This window comes from Mercenaria mercenaria, chromosome 12, assembly GCF_021730395.1.
Source record: "Mercenaria mercenaria strain notata chromosome 12, MADL_Memer_1, whole genome shotgun sequence".
In the NCBI taxonomy this organism is placed as follows: Eukaryota; Metazoa; Mollusca; class Bivalvia; order Venerida; family Veneridae; genus Mercenaria; species Mercenaria mercenaria.
This window is the reverse complement of record NC_069372.1, coordinates 39,401,555-39,417,094: the sequence shown is the minus strand read 5'-3', so window position 1 is coordinate 39,417,094 and position 15,540 is coordinate 39,401,555. Positions and strand designations below refer to the sequence as shown.

Below are 15,540 nucleotides of genomic sequence, written 5' to 3'. Positions count from 1 at the left end.
CAGGATAAATTTGACTACAAAAAGCTAGTTAATATGTTTCAACAGCGTATTAACCTTTAGCCTGCTGGCGGCAAGTCATTCTGCCTTTGCGACCAGTGCAGACCAAGATCATGATCTGCACTGTTCGCTATTTAGTCAGTAAAATTTCAGTGAACACCCTTCGAATAATACATGATATTGTCCAAACTGAATGATGGACGAGTCCATTTTAGAAATTTAGCAGGCTAAGGGAGGGTTAAACAGTTCATTCATGTTTCAATAAAACACATATAGTGATAACTTCTAAACATTTCATGACTCACTCAGAATAGATTGGGCTAATGCGACTTTGGATCTACGTTACGCGATACGCCTTAAATGTTGTCAATACCAATCAAAGTAAAATTCAGAAAGATTTCCAGTAATTGAAATTCAGTTCATTTTAATGAAATCTAATGCCTTTGTTTCGAGAAGAAAAAAAACAGCTGTGAGAAAATGAGTCATATACGCACTTCGATTTATATCGTAATCTATAGGTCAATTTAAAGTAATTTATTTTTCCTTGAATTTGATGAAGACCGGACAATGAACCAGTTGAGGGAAAAGGGAGAAACACAAATCAATAGCAATGTTACACATATTGCAGTTACAGAAACCTTATTTTATAGCGAAATATGGCGAAATACTGGATGAAGAATTAAAATCCTTTTTAGTAAATGTGGATCTAATGTTTCTTACATTATACTGACATGCTTTGTTACGGAGGCCCCAAGCACTACTTTTACTTACATGAAATATGTAGTCAGTTAAATAGAATGAACATGTCACGTAGATGATTTAAGAAGTTAGTTGTTATATTGTATTGACCGATATTCCGCGTACAAACAATATCTAGATACCCGCTTCTTGAGCTACCACCTTCTTTGGATATTTTACAAACAGACGAGCACTAGACTTAGTTGCAAACCCTTTCGGACTTCTATTTGTGAACTTTTATCCTATACCAACTTAAGCGACCAATCATCACTCGTGTTACAAACGTTGTCCTGTTAAAGGCATTGAATAACAATTGGAATAGGACTTCGGGAAATAAATCAAACTACAAAACCTTCATATGGTTTCGTCTCCCTTCTTATCAACGTTTTGTTTAACATTTATACACAGCAGACCGTGTTCTGTAAGACGTTGAAATGATGTTTAAAACATTTTGGCGATTTTGTATCTGTTATAGAAAATGCCAATTTATACGTGACAATTGGTTTGTTCTGAAGATATCTGAAGAGACCCGTTGGCGTAGATTATTTTGATGTCGGCTCATTTCTAGGTCACAAAGCATGTTCTCAAGTTAAGCGTTGTGAAACAGTACATTGTTTACAGATTTTAACCACTCTGGGGACTGAGTATTGCTTACCTGTTGGCAATATAAGCTGCTAATCTAATACAAGTATATAAGCCAATAACTAAAGATATTGATATTTAACTGAAAATAGTAATGATTCTGACTTCACATTGTTAGAATTCAAAGCTTCCTGTTTTCTATTTATTCAAGGAGAAATGGAATTGCTCCAATCTTTTGGCTTTACAAATATCGTAAATGGTTATTGGGCGAGCAATAGTCTTACAAAACATGTAAAATGCTAATAAATCGTGTACGTGGAATGGGTTCAGTCCAATGAATATACGCTAAAATTACTAGATATCTTTATTAACATATGAGATTTCCTAGACGTAGAAAGAATGACAGTCAAAGAGCAACAAATGCGGTTGACCATTATGTTTCTTGCAGTTTTGTTATGAAAATAGCTTTTGGCACGAAGTAGCACGTTCACACACAACTACAACTAAAATCATGCATCACGTATCATTGCCTAATAAATTATTAAGGAAAACGAATAAAATTGGAAGGGCCAAGGTAGTCTGAACACTGTGTTCAACATATTCACAAGTTCAAGTTTAATCCATCCGAAATTGAGTAAAATTCTCACATTATTCAAAATATCTTCTAAACTAACAGATGTTTAACATCTAGTATTATTTATAACAACAGGTCAATTTCATCAAAACAAATTTTCACTATTCCTTGAACATTTGTACTAATAAACTTTAATAATGTGGCAGGTGAGTCCAATAAGTCTAGGGTTGTTCAAAGATAATCCTTTATTGATCTATTGTGAAGCAAATATTGGATTTACCTGTTTTGGAAAATAAACAGTGTCGACTGTATTGAGGTCAACTGCCACATTATCAAAGTTTATTAGTAAATTGACATATTGAGTAGTGTTTACGTTAAGTTTAACGATAAGTTAAAATAGTATTGAAAGACCGATCAGATATTAAGAGAAACTAAAGTATACTGTAATATTTGAAAAATATCTTATGCTAGCATGGGAATCCATTGTGACAGTTTGTTTTCTTTCGATAGCATCAGAAATTCCATTAGCGCCCGTTAACACTAATTAGCGGTGTTTTTAATGTTTTGTACGGACAAAGTATAAATTATAGATGACTTCTTAGGCTAGATATGTGGTGCGATAGAAGATATTCTTTAATTTGAAGGATGGAGGGGAGGGGGGAAGAAATGAGTTTAGTCGTGGATTTTATTGGACTGGGCAAAAATATGCTTCTGTAACGAATGCTAAGCACATTTTAATCACAGTATACTTCAGCAAAAATTAATTGATATTTTCAAAAAGAAAATATTCATTCCAGATGGCGAAAATCTTGTAAATCAAGTCGGATACTAGAAGCCGAAACTGTAACCATATTTAAATATATCCAGAACTGTTTCATAGAACATGCTCATATTTTTTCAGTAGGACACATCTTAAGTAAAAAAAAAACACTTAAATCAACGTTATCTGAACCTTGTTTGCGTAAAAGAGACCATAGTTGTGTATATTAAAAGTGTATATGGTATAAGTAACGTCTGTGTTTGCGTCAAGGTATTTATTTGTGAATGATCCGCTGTTTTCATTTCAACTTCCGCCTACGAATGCAATAATCGTGTTATTACCATAGCCGTGTAATTTGTTTTCACTATATAAATAAGGGAAACGGTTGATACAAATAAAACCATATGGCTATGCTTAATAAAATGTTTATAGAAGTAATATTGTTATGTGCCAACTACTTCAAAAGAAGCCGTAATATATGGCAGTTATATGAATCACTTTTATTTCATTTGCTTTCATACGACACGCCTGACAAGTAGGATTTCATTTTGCAATAATTATATAAAATTGTTCTGTTGATTGGTACTTCTGTTTAAACTTTCGCCGGGAACTATGGTCCAATAAATGTTTCTACACTCAAGATAATATTATAAACGAATCTCACATCAGTTAAATCAGGACTGATATCTAAACTTGGTGCCAAATTAGGCAAAAATAAGTGTAGAGAGCCACAGATGCGGTGAAGTTTTTCAGACACTGGTGTGGGAGGGACTGTCATTATTGGAATCATGACATAATTATTTACGCAACTAGAATCACGAGAAACTAACTCCATGGAACGGATTACAGCCACTGAAACATTTTCCCCAAATACTTTATTGTGCACAATACTGAAGTTGTTCATTTTGTTTAGTTCAAAATATAGTAGTGTTATTATAATAATAGCTTGATCTAGGATGCCGTATTCGGCTCGAGTGGATGTTGCCTGGTCGGATCACACGACCTGGCAAATTCACCCGAGCCAAATACAGCATCCTAGATCAAGCTACATTATAATGATCCTTTTATTATATTTCTCCATATTTTTGTTTACTGTTTTGTTATCGATTGAAATCTTCAATATTTATCAATGTTAAAAAAAAACTGACTGTAGTTGGGTCAGGTCATGCATATTAAATGAAAGTATTCCGGAAACATACCGTACAAAAAGTACAATACAGTTTTTTTTTCTGCATGTTCGTATTTCGTTGTGAAATACAAGCACTTTTGACAAAATCTATAAAGGCATATAATAAATCTAAGCATTTAATTAATGACCACGAAGGGGGCCTGGATTATGATGGAAAGGTCTGCAAAAATATTTTAATATAATTGGGCGTAGATAAGTACAATACATCGTATGTAATTTATTTGGAAGAAAATAATTTTAGATAATTTTTAATTCATTCATGTTTGATTACATTTTTGCATGGTGAACACTCCTCTGGTGCCGTGAAAAACAGTTTCTAATATAAAAATTAGATGCATTTATGCAAATCCATTAACACAATTTGACACATATAAGACGTTCAAAATTCAGTTTCCAAAGAAAATTGGAGTTTATGTGTCCATGCAAAAGTGCCGTTAAACTACATGCATTATTCATTACCAAGAAATAGTGAAACGCTAAGGCATATTTCATCAACGGCTGGTGTTGAGTTGGCCTTTTAGAGCGAACTTTCAGCAATAGATTAGTTCAAAGTTGATTTTGATTGTGTCACACTAAGTCTAAAAACACTATTGCTTATGACCAGGACACTTTAGTATTCATTATGATTTAGACAACCGTGTGAAAAAAAACTTTAACTGCAGATACTTATAGGAAGCTAGAATATGTTTGCTGCGAGTATGGAATCCTGCAATATGGTCTGATAATTATTGATTTTTTAAAACTGTACGTGCTTCTATCCATTTTATGCAACAATAAAAAGTTCAACTCGATGTGTGCGTGGCTCGACAAATATATGATGACAAATGTACACGGACAAAATGAACTACTTTAGCAATTGTACTTGCTCTTTAATCAGCAGTTGAATCAGAGATCGAATACAAAATCTTTAGGTCCTAATTAATTGCAAATATTTGCAGACTCGCTTGTATCACAGAGTCTCGCAACCACGTGTTCATTAATGATTCAACGAACGTATTTTCTGAAACAATTCGATTTAATTTATCTGATGTTCCTTGGAACAATTTTGCATTCTTAATGATTTCGTAGACACATCTTTTTTATTTTTAACTAATTTTTAATGAAATTTGGAAACACATTTATTTTAAGAGAACACGGTAGACGAATACAAGAATCTCAATAAACGGGAGAAATACAGAGTATGGCTTTTGTCATCTCCATTAGTGCTGGTATTTTTATTCTTTCCTCTTTTTTTTTTTTTTTTTTTTTTTTTTTTTTGAATTTTAATTTTTTTATCATTTGCATTCTCCATTCCTAAAATGTCGGTTCATAAATTCTCGCACTTTTTCGCCTTTTAGCCTTTTACAATTACCAGATGTTAAATAAACTTGTTTTATTGTATGTCAAACCACGTAAAAAATCTTATGATTATTTATTTCAGGAAATCATATTTTCAGTATGACGTTAAATCATTTTACACATTTCTTTTTTTTTTCTCTCTAGTTAGCAATATTACTATTTTAGGTCTTTGTACGAAGTACTTTAACATGGACTATTGTGGTCAGACTTCGCCCGTCTTCGTTCTTATACCCGTTCCATAACTTGTTAACACTTTAAACAGCGGGTATATCTTTTCTTGAGCAATAATATATATACATGTATAGCCAATAGTGCGGACAATTCTCAAAATTATAGTTACGACTCTTGAAATATGGCAAACTTTATTTAAGAAATAATATATCTCATTTTGTGATTTGTCGCTGAATAAAATCATTGTCTGGAGTTCAGATGCGAATGAATTATATCACGAGGGTGCAGCCCGAATGATATAATAATACGCATATGAACGACAATGATTTTATTCAAGAGCATGCGGAATGTTTACAGAATGAGCATGACTGCTACAGTATAACTGAATGCAGTCTCATATCTAGAGCTATTTCTTCTAAGAACACCAGACAAGGGTTTATGATACTAACTCTTGCTTCGACTATTAATTTTAAACACTATCAAAAGGTTATACATGTATATTTAGTTTTGTGCTACTACTTTGTGTCTAGACCTCTCCTTTCTGAAGACATCAGGTGTTATTTTGCTGTACTAAGTTCTGGTCTGAGGTTAATAGTATCAGTGAATGGGCAATGTGTGTGTTTTTGTGAAACTAACTATTGGTTTTACGAATCCTCTCTCAGGATTGAAGAGGGATTTAAGAGAATGAGTCAGGTGTTTTTCCTTTCTGTTGATATTAAAGAAAGGGTTAAGGGTGTGTTTTGTGGTACTATGACTTGTTTACATACTAGGTTCTCCTTTATTTGTTATGCGGCCCTGCTGATTTTTTTTATTTATAAGTAAAATGGACTATTATGTTCATTTTTCGTTCACATATCTAAAGTGTCTTTCACTACATTGGTATGACTCGAATATGCCATTTGCGCAGCACTCATTTGCACGTATTCATCCTAGTGTCAAGTTAAAGTAGACTCTCAGGATGTAGATAACACAGCCAGAGTTATACAGCGCAAAGCAGGCCACCCAAATATAGAAGAAACTGTTTGGAAAGATATAACAGACGGAGATCTTCTTCAAACACCCACAAAGTAAATTTTAAATTATAGGAAAGGTGTAAAACTAAATGTCGATAGGTCTATAAAATAGCGAGGAATGTATCACCATTATGATACAAAACAATGTATAAAAAAGGTACAGACAAAAAAAATGTGAAAATAGGAACACCTTTCAACGTAAATATAATTTGATTCTCAAAATAAGTCTGAAATTTGAATTTGCTCTTGGACCTATAATCTATAAGAATTTCCTTTGGAAGCCTTGAACGTAACCAAACAAAACAAAGTAATAGCAGACTCGGTTGAAATCAGTCTGTTCGTGTGAAGCAATGGCATGTGAAACACCACTAGCACTAGCTTAAGTGGAATTCTATTGTTGTAAAACTGAATGGACTTCATGATCCAAAAAGGTCCAGAAAATATAGCAACATCGATACAAAGTATAGGGAGACTTTTCACAGCCGTTACAAAGCACATGAAGACTGCTGTTCTTACCGTTATAAGAATTTATAATCTACAAATATATAGACCTATACGTTTCATTCAATGCTGACAATGCAAGACGGTTCATTGGCTAGATAAGAGCGAACAATTTCTAAGGCGGTGCCCGATTGTTGTTGCTTTTTTCTGCTTATGTGTGCGTTTGTATGCTTGTGCATTGGGCGGTGCCCTACAGTGTTGTTATACCTTACTAGTCTGTTTATCTATATAAGTTAGTTATGTGTGTGTGTATGTGTGTGTATGTTTGTGTGTGAATGTTTGCCTTTAGTACATGAGTGTCTGAGCTGCTGTGGTTTGCGTTGTAAGGTAACTGTGATTAAGGAACGTAGCAATGACTCCCTTTTGAATATTCTTCCTTGTTCCACATTCCCCTTCAACCCCCACCCCCATTTCTACTCCTTACCCCTTCCTCTCCGTCCTTTCTTTTTGTTTCCATAAAATTATGGGCCTACTTTGCAAATGCGTGGCTCTGAGGCTGTGTTTGTGGTGCTCTGTGCTTCCGAGAAATCTACCTTTACCTATTATCTTCTGTTGTAAGATACATTTGTTCTGACGACATAATCTTTGTTAGTAAAAGTGGCCATACCCCAGTTTCTTATAAAAATATAACGATTCTATCAATAAAAATAACTTCCACGCTGTGTAACACAATATTTTCATTCAAAGCTAAACGAAAGTATAACCATTTAATATGATATACATGTAGAGGGTATTTATATGTTTTTGCTTAACACGTAATTTTATGTCAACGAGCGAGCTTCGAAAATTGTACTCTCACGCATAGCGAGGCGGAAAAAGCCTTGGGTTTTATATGAATTAAATACTCTACATGTCGAAATGAATAACAGTGTTTGAGGCACATTAAAGAGAAAAATTTAAATGTATCAAATATATTTTCACCATATCTCAGTTATTCACCCGAAAGCATTAAATAAATTCCCTTGTAACTCTGGCATAGGTGTTATAAAATTACATATTTTTCGCGAGTGCTAAAGTAATTTGTTTCTTTGGTGATCTATTTTACAATAATGCAAATATACATGTTTGGCAATGTTCAATAATATATTTGCCACTGATAAATAGATATGAACCGGTTGTATAAATATTGTAAATTTTCGCACATATCCTCTACAAATATTTGTACTTAAAAAGTCAACAAAAGTCAAACAATCTGGTATAAATTTCTAAATGATAAATATTTATAACCACATTATAAATATGGTAGTGGTTTTGTTTACGATGGGCGTGATTCCAAATGACCTTTTGCAGTAATAATCGCCACACTTCCATAAGCTATAATAGGATAAAAATAGAAAGAGAAGCAATTTTGATTTGGCAAATATTTGTTTTTCCATTATCATATAAGATTTGTCGTAGGTGTTATTATTTTCGTCCAAAGTTTAAATTGTTATACGTTTAACCTATGATATGAATTGCAACCACGTCTTTTAAGACGAGATTTAGCAATAGAAGAAACTAGAACTGTCACAGGAGTGATTTATACGCCCAACATACGGTCTTGTCACAGAAGAATGGCAACCATAAGAAATTTTAAAAATACTTAGAATAATATAAAACGTAAAAAAACTTTAATACTTAAAAAATAAATTTACTCGTCTTTGGAGTACTTCATCCTGGGCTTCGGCGGCACATATAAATAATACTAGTATATGTGCCCAGGATATGGATGAGGTAAATATAAAAAAATATCTAATATTAGAGACACACTAAAAATGAATACAAAAAAAAAGTCTTACCAACACATGTTACCACAGAAAAATATCTTTTCTTTTTACAAAGAACTTATAATAAAAATGTTAGAAAATACCTATGATATTGAAAATCTAAAAATAGAATTTCTAAAAATAGACTAATTTTTGGAATTTAAGGGGAAGTAACTCAGTACAAACGTTTAAAAACAGGTTACTTCCCTTCGGCTCTAAGCCAATCAGAATGATATATAATGAAAATTAATCAAAATTAACCTTAAATTCTAAGTAAAAGGGGGCATAATTCGTGAATAATTGGTGTCAGAGTTATGCACCTTGTGTCAAATGATGTGGGTAATGAGATGGAACATCTATTTTAAGTTTGAATCAGTTCCATTTAGTAATAACTGAGTATAGTGAAAATGCTTCAAAATTAACCTTAAATTCTAAGTAAAAGGGGGCATAACTCACAAAAAATGGTATCAGAGTTATCCACCTTGTGTCGCATGATGCGAGTGATAAACATGTTTGGTGGGGGTATAATGACAAAAAAAATATGCTAGATATTCGCGTGTAATCTTAGATGTAATCAACCAATAGTAAGTAAGCCTTCTCAAGCGGAACTGAACAATATGAGTAATTACTTCAGAGAAATATTTATAATATTGGAGTTATTAGATATTAGAATATATTGTTAAATATATAATGTAAAACAGACGTACTTATAAATGATTCTACTAGATCTATAGCATCACTGTGAAGTGCTGAAAGTTAATGGCATCCTTAAGAACTTTAAATTTCTGTAAATCAAACAAAACTAGAAAATACGAAAATACTAATATTTTATTTACCATCGATTAGCACCAGAATTTCTTGCAAATACCTTTATTATTATCATCATACATCTATTTTAACGACTTCAGTTTTTCTAAACCATTGTTCAAACAGTTCAGATGATGATTCAAAACAATTTGATAAAGCTGATCCATTTTTATATTAATTCATGGTTAAGAATACAAAATTAATATTCATAATTAGATCTCGTATTTTGTTCCTATATCTGAGTTACTAAAATCGGATTAGATATCTATTTAAGAAATGGTGTATCCCAAACAGTGAATTGTCTTTGAACAAAGTCATTATGAATCATATCCCAGAGGCACAGCACGAGTTTAATAATACGCACCTGGACGACAAACAGTGGTTCTATTCAAGAGCATATCACTACGCGAGATATTTTTAGTTCAATTCTCTTGTTTATTATCTATATATTTGCCTGTTTGGTTTCCTTTTTTTCTCGTTCTGCTATGAGGTAACAGTTGTGACGTTAATACAGTGAATGTGTACCGTTTCATTCTTTCTTTTTTTTGTACGATAGGGAAATAAATCGGGTCGTGTTAGAATTATTATTTATCTGAACCCCTTTGAGTTTGTCGGAATACAAAAAAAGCGCATTATTTTCTTCTAAACATGTACCTCTGAATATTTTTATTGCATGTAAATGTCTGAGCAAGTACACTTATCCGCTTTGAACGATCTTTTACTTTGATAATAGAAATTCACAATGCCAAATAAGTCTTTGTGTTTGAAAAACTAGGGAAAAAATGAATTTGACTATTGTTTGACTTGATTTGTCATTTCATGAGTTCGAAAGTTGTGAGTGTTTTGTACATATCGAGTAGTTGCCATAGCTGTGGTCATCTGAACTCTTATCAATATTCAAAATGAATTATGTCCATTCTTATTCAAATAAAACTATTGAACTGAAAACCCTCATGTCTTAACTTTCTATTTATCGAAAGATTACACTTTAAGATCGATGCAAAAATGACATGCGGTTAGATATTGTTTATCCCGAGATAAAAATGGCAAAGTCATTTCATTTTATTGTAAATCTGGTTTGCTTAAGGATATATAATTTTGATACCCACATTAACAGAACAATACAAAATGATAATACACTGCCATTTCTGACGGAAACATTTTAATACAGAGTTGGACAATCAAAGCAACATTAATGATAACAAACAGAAACAAACGGGCGAAAAGTGGTACCTGTCAATAGTAATTATTAAAATTTTTAGGCTAAAGTCTATTACAAACGCGTCTTTTTCATTAACCCTTTTAAGTCATAAATTGCTTACAAATTGGCAATAATTATAATTCGGGCGGTTTTTTAAAAATTCGATAGGTGGTCATTAACTTACTCATTTATGTTAAGAATAAGTTTGATCTGACGGGGGACACTTTATAAATAAAAATTGAATGCAATGTAGGGTTGAAATGACCTTTAAGTAATATAAGAAAATTTGCTGAACGCAATAGGGACTATCGCGTATAATAAATATGAAATATGAAAAAAACTCCTTTCTTCTTCTGATATTTTTTGCTTGTTGAAAAAGAAAGAAAACGGAGAGAATATATATTAATTATACAAAAAGAATATCTAGGCTGACTGTAACTGTGCAAGTAAAACAAGCCAATAAATGATGTATGCCATAATAAAAGTCCCTCTTGTAAGTGCAACTGAAATTTCAATATAATTACCGAGTACATAATCTATAAGATGGTCCCTTGAAAGCATAGAAGACAACCAAGCAAATTAATAGCAGACGCGGTTCGATTATATTCTTCGGGTACATAAAGGGCAGTATTAAAAGCACTTTGATATTGACAAATTACAGCACCACAGGTTGCCGGCAATATAAAATACGGATAACATCGACGGACTTGAAAGCGATGAACTATTTTAGAGATATCACAAATGTGGTGTTTGCTTTAAATATTGAAAACTGATGAAGCAGAAAAGAAGAAGATATATTCACACAATCATCCCTAAAGATAGTGAACATTTTGTGTGGTGCAGAGGACTGGCCATTTTCCAATAGCGTTGCATAATCAGCTGACATTAGCAATAATTTTTGTAAATGCATTGTCGAGATCGTATGATGTAAGGCCAATAATTTTTAAAAACAATTTACAAGTCATACATGCAAATATCACGAATTCCTCATCAATGACAAACTTGTAATGCAACTATTCTGCATTGATTTCCTGTCTTAATTGCTTGAGAACAATTAATTAGTGACTTTAATAGCTAGTTGCATGTACTTTGGAGCAATATGTCACTAAAGAACAATAAGAAACATATACCGCGTCGATTGCAGCGTAATTTGGACTCTATTCTTGGCACTCAGTTAACCTTCGAATACTCTATGCTTTCACAACAATCCCTTGACAGCGGACAAATGACTTTAGACAAACAGTCTCTTGTATAATCATTGTCTGCAAGAAATAAGCTAGAAAATGACGGTCGTACCATTGTCTGCAAGACACAAGTTAGAAGATGACGGTCGTGTATTGAGAACAATTTGGTTCATGGATAAAGTACATGCACTACCATGAACTTTGTGCAAAAAGCTATAGAATAACCTTAATTATACCAAAAGTATTTGTTCTTTTTATAAGAAGTTGAGAAGTAACATAGATATTTCAGCTTTTGTTACACGTGCCCGTTTGTTGTCAAGCTGTCAAGTACACAATTTACTTCACAAAACGCTTTGCAATGTCTGAAAGTGGTTCCAAAATTATTCTATGTTAGAAGTCACAACTTCCAGGTACATTGTATTTCTTTATTTACCACATTATTATTTCTACGAGAATCATATGTCTACATGATGTGTCCGTTTTGATATATTTTTACCCGATCACTTTTGTAGGACCTCCTGTACTTTATCCTTCTTCGATGAATTGAGTAAAAGCGTGTATGTTATTTATCTTAAATTTTCTTTATCTATATATCTGGTGTATAGAGATTCTCGGCTATTTTATCTGTCCCGTACCTTTGGAATAGTGTGGACATGTGGACATTAGAATACGGGTATAGCGTTATTTTTGCCACTTGTCGTTTTCAGGCGGGAACACTACTGTGTCCCTTTATTTATTCGTTTTCCCCTGCTTTGTCTTCCTGTGTTACTTTAACATATCAAATATGTGGATATTCATACATACCCTGTTGTTGGGACTGTGTTCTTTGAAAGTGGTTAGTTCTTACTAAATCTGTCACATGGTTTAATCATACTTTTCTGATACCTAGCTGATGATTAAATTAACACAATCATTTGCGTAAACGTCCCATTTGCTTTATGATGAGACAACCCGCTATACAGTCCTGGATTAAAAGGAATACGGTGAGTTTAACTAAAATGCAGATTAAACGTGTTGGGCTCTCTATCAAACATCCCAACGAATAAAAATTCGCGGCCTCTTAAACATACCCAGTGAATCCAAAATCTCGACAAAATAGAGGCATCGAGGTGGAATCACTAATATAAACATCAGAACAAGGTAAATAGTTAGAGAAGCCGCCGATAGCTTGCATTTAGCTAATTCGTTGTCTTAACCTTTAGCCTGCTGGCAGCAAGTGACTTTGCCTTTAAGACCAGTGCAGACCAAGATCAGCCTGCACGTCCCACGTCATGGTCTGCACTGTTCGCTATTCAGTCAGTAAATTTTAAGTGAACATCCCCTTGAATAATAAGTGGTACTGCCCGAATTGAATGATGGACTGGACCATTTTAAAATATCAGGGTAAAGGTTAATTAGCCTTGATTGAGCTTCTCATATGATCCAATCGCGATTCATGGATTTGCAATGTGGTTCCCAGTGGTGCTTTTGCCACTGACCGTTCCAAGGCGGTGCCCCACTGTGTTCCTTTATTTGTTCGTTTTGTCCTCGTGCGTATGCTAAATGTATTTGAGTGTTTGTGCAGGTAGTGTACACATCTGCGTGTTGCGAGTTTCGTTTTCGGGAGGCTGCTTTTTTCGAGCATGGCATTGCCTGTTTGATATGTATCCTTATTTTTTTACCCGTCTTAACGAACAAAAAAAAACGCATTTAACTCCTATAATGAAATGGCTTCATGCATATAGCTTGGTTAGAATTCATCGGCTCTCTGGATCATCAATAAACAGAAAAAAAGGGAACTATAACAAAAACAGACACATTGAATCAATATGATTGTAGTTATAATGTTTAACGCAAACTTAGAAAATTAAAAGAAAAAGACATTAAATTTGCTTTTAAATCACTGTCTCATAACCACCATTTTTAGAGAAACTGGGAACATTGAACAACAGTTCATGTAGATAAAATCATACTTTCATGCAAACATTTATAGCAAACTTCAAATTTTGTCATATATCGCATATTTTCTATTAAATTTCAATAAAAGCGGTATAACTATGACCTATTCGTCTAATAATAATACTTCAAATCGGTGTCAAGTGATTTTTGTTTCACAAGATAAGGGCTATGTAAATAGAAGGGTTTTAATAAAATAGCAAAGACGATCTTATTTCGCACTGAACTAATAAATATTGAAATAGAAAATAAAAGATAAAATATAGCAGATTATAATATCTATACAATAGTCCGGTATGATCGCAACGAAGGGCGATCGTATACTTGCTTCAGACAGGCCCCGAACCTTTCTTTGAATTTAACAAATTGCATAAACAGTAATAATTTAAAAAAAATAGACTTTCAAAAGATTCAACAAAAAATGCAAAAAGAAGGTTATATTGTAAATGTTGGTCTACATATAATTTTAAACAAGTGAAAGGTTATACCTTTCATTGAATTATCCAAGTTTTGGAAGCAAAATAGTATTTGAAATTTACTGAAAAAAATAAATTTAAAATTTACGTAAAACACTTACCAGAAATGAAACAACTCTGAATTCCGCTTACTTTTGTTTACTTATACTTTCTCCGTCTACTGATGCGAAGTTTCCAAAAAAGGCAAAGTTAAGCACTTTATAAAGCAGCTGACTTCTTATTACTAACTCATGCTGCTAACGAAACATAACTTATTTTGAAACGTGTTCAATAATTCACAATATTAATAAAACCCGACTGTGTATCTGTTTTAAACGAGTTAAAATATTACACGAGTAAAACTAATATGTCTTAGCTATGATCATTACCATCAATTTGTGAAGTTCTCCGCGAGTTTTATGGTACGAAATGGGCGATGTGCCGCTGTAAAATAGTTCGGATAAATCAATTATATTTTACCGCCTTATTAACGGATCATTGGCGAAGGGATGGAAAATTAGCCACTTTGACGACATGTGACGATGTGTAATTTATTCATGCAATTAGTCGAAAACACGGTTATTAATATAACCACGCAACTTACGTGACAAGTTTCAGTATCAGATTGAAAAGTAAATATATCGAAAACTAAAGTATCCGACGCTTACAACTGTAATATTAAATAAACCACCAATATTCCCAATAAAACATCCACATCCGATAAGAATACTCGCCAATTAGACGTATTTTCGTTATGATGTTACGTCCCTTGTGGAGTCCTATTTTTGTGTAGTTAGCGATAAGCTTAGGTAACTCGATTGTGTTAATACTGCATTAATGTGGAATAGATTGACAAAGCTGTTTGATAAAATAAAAGCCCGAGTAAGTTTAGCTTTGCGGACTCGAAACTATTTCTAATCTTTCACAAATGTGAAAATGTTCTAAAAAAAAATGAGATCAGAATACCATTCGGTTTTTCGTCACTGGTCAACTCGCCCGGTTACTTAGAGACCAAACTGACTTAATTGTTATCTATGGAACATTTTATAGACATGAAAATGGTCACTTCTGTACAAAATTTTGATCAAACGTGTGAAGATCCCATTTATTCAGGGCGTTCTTCTTATCTCCCGAGATTTTGACATATTTATCTCTAATCACTACATGGTGCATTTAGAGTATCGCACTATAAAATATTTAACTTCGACGACCTGTCTGTCAATGTGGACAGATAGCTGCGGATTTTTCACCTAAATCCCTGTTAAAGACCAATAAACATCCAGGACAAAGTTTTGGGTCACGATTTTCAATGCGACTTAGGCGAGGGTCAGCTATGTTCAAATGTCTCCC

General features: G+C 33.2%; 1 protein-coding gene across 1 annotated transcript in view; it reads right to left on the bottom strand.

Moving 5' to 3' along the window:
- The window catches only part of LOC123533726 (nitric oxide synthase, brain-like), a 78,162-nt gene extending 63,209 nt beyond the window's left edge, over positions 1–14,953 (bottom strand). Inside the window, exon 1 of the mRNA XM_045315531.2 lies at positions 14,313–14,953. The gene's annotated coding sequence lies outside the window, so the exon portion shown is untranslated. The remainder of the gene's footprint in view (positions 1–14,312) is intronic.
- Between the last annotated feature and the right edge of the window lie 587 nt (positions 14,954–15,540).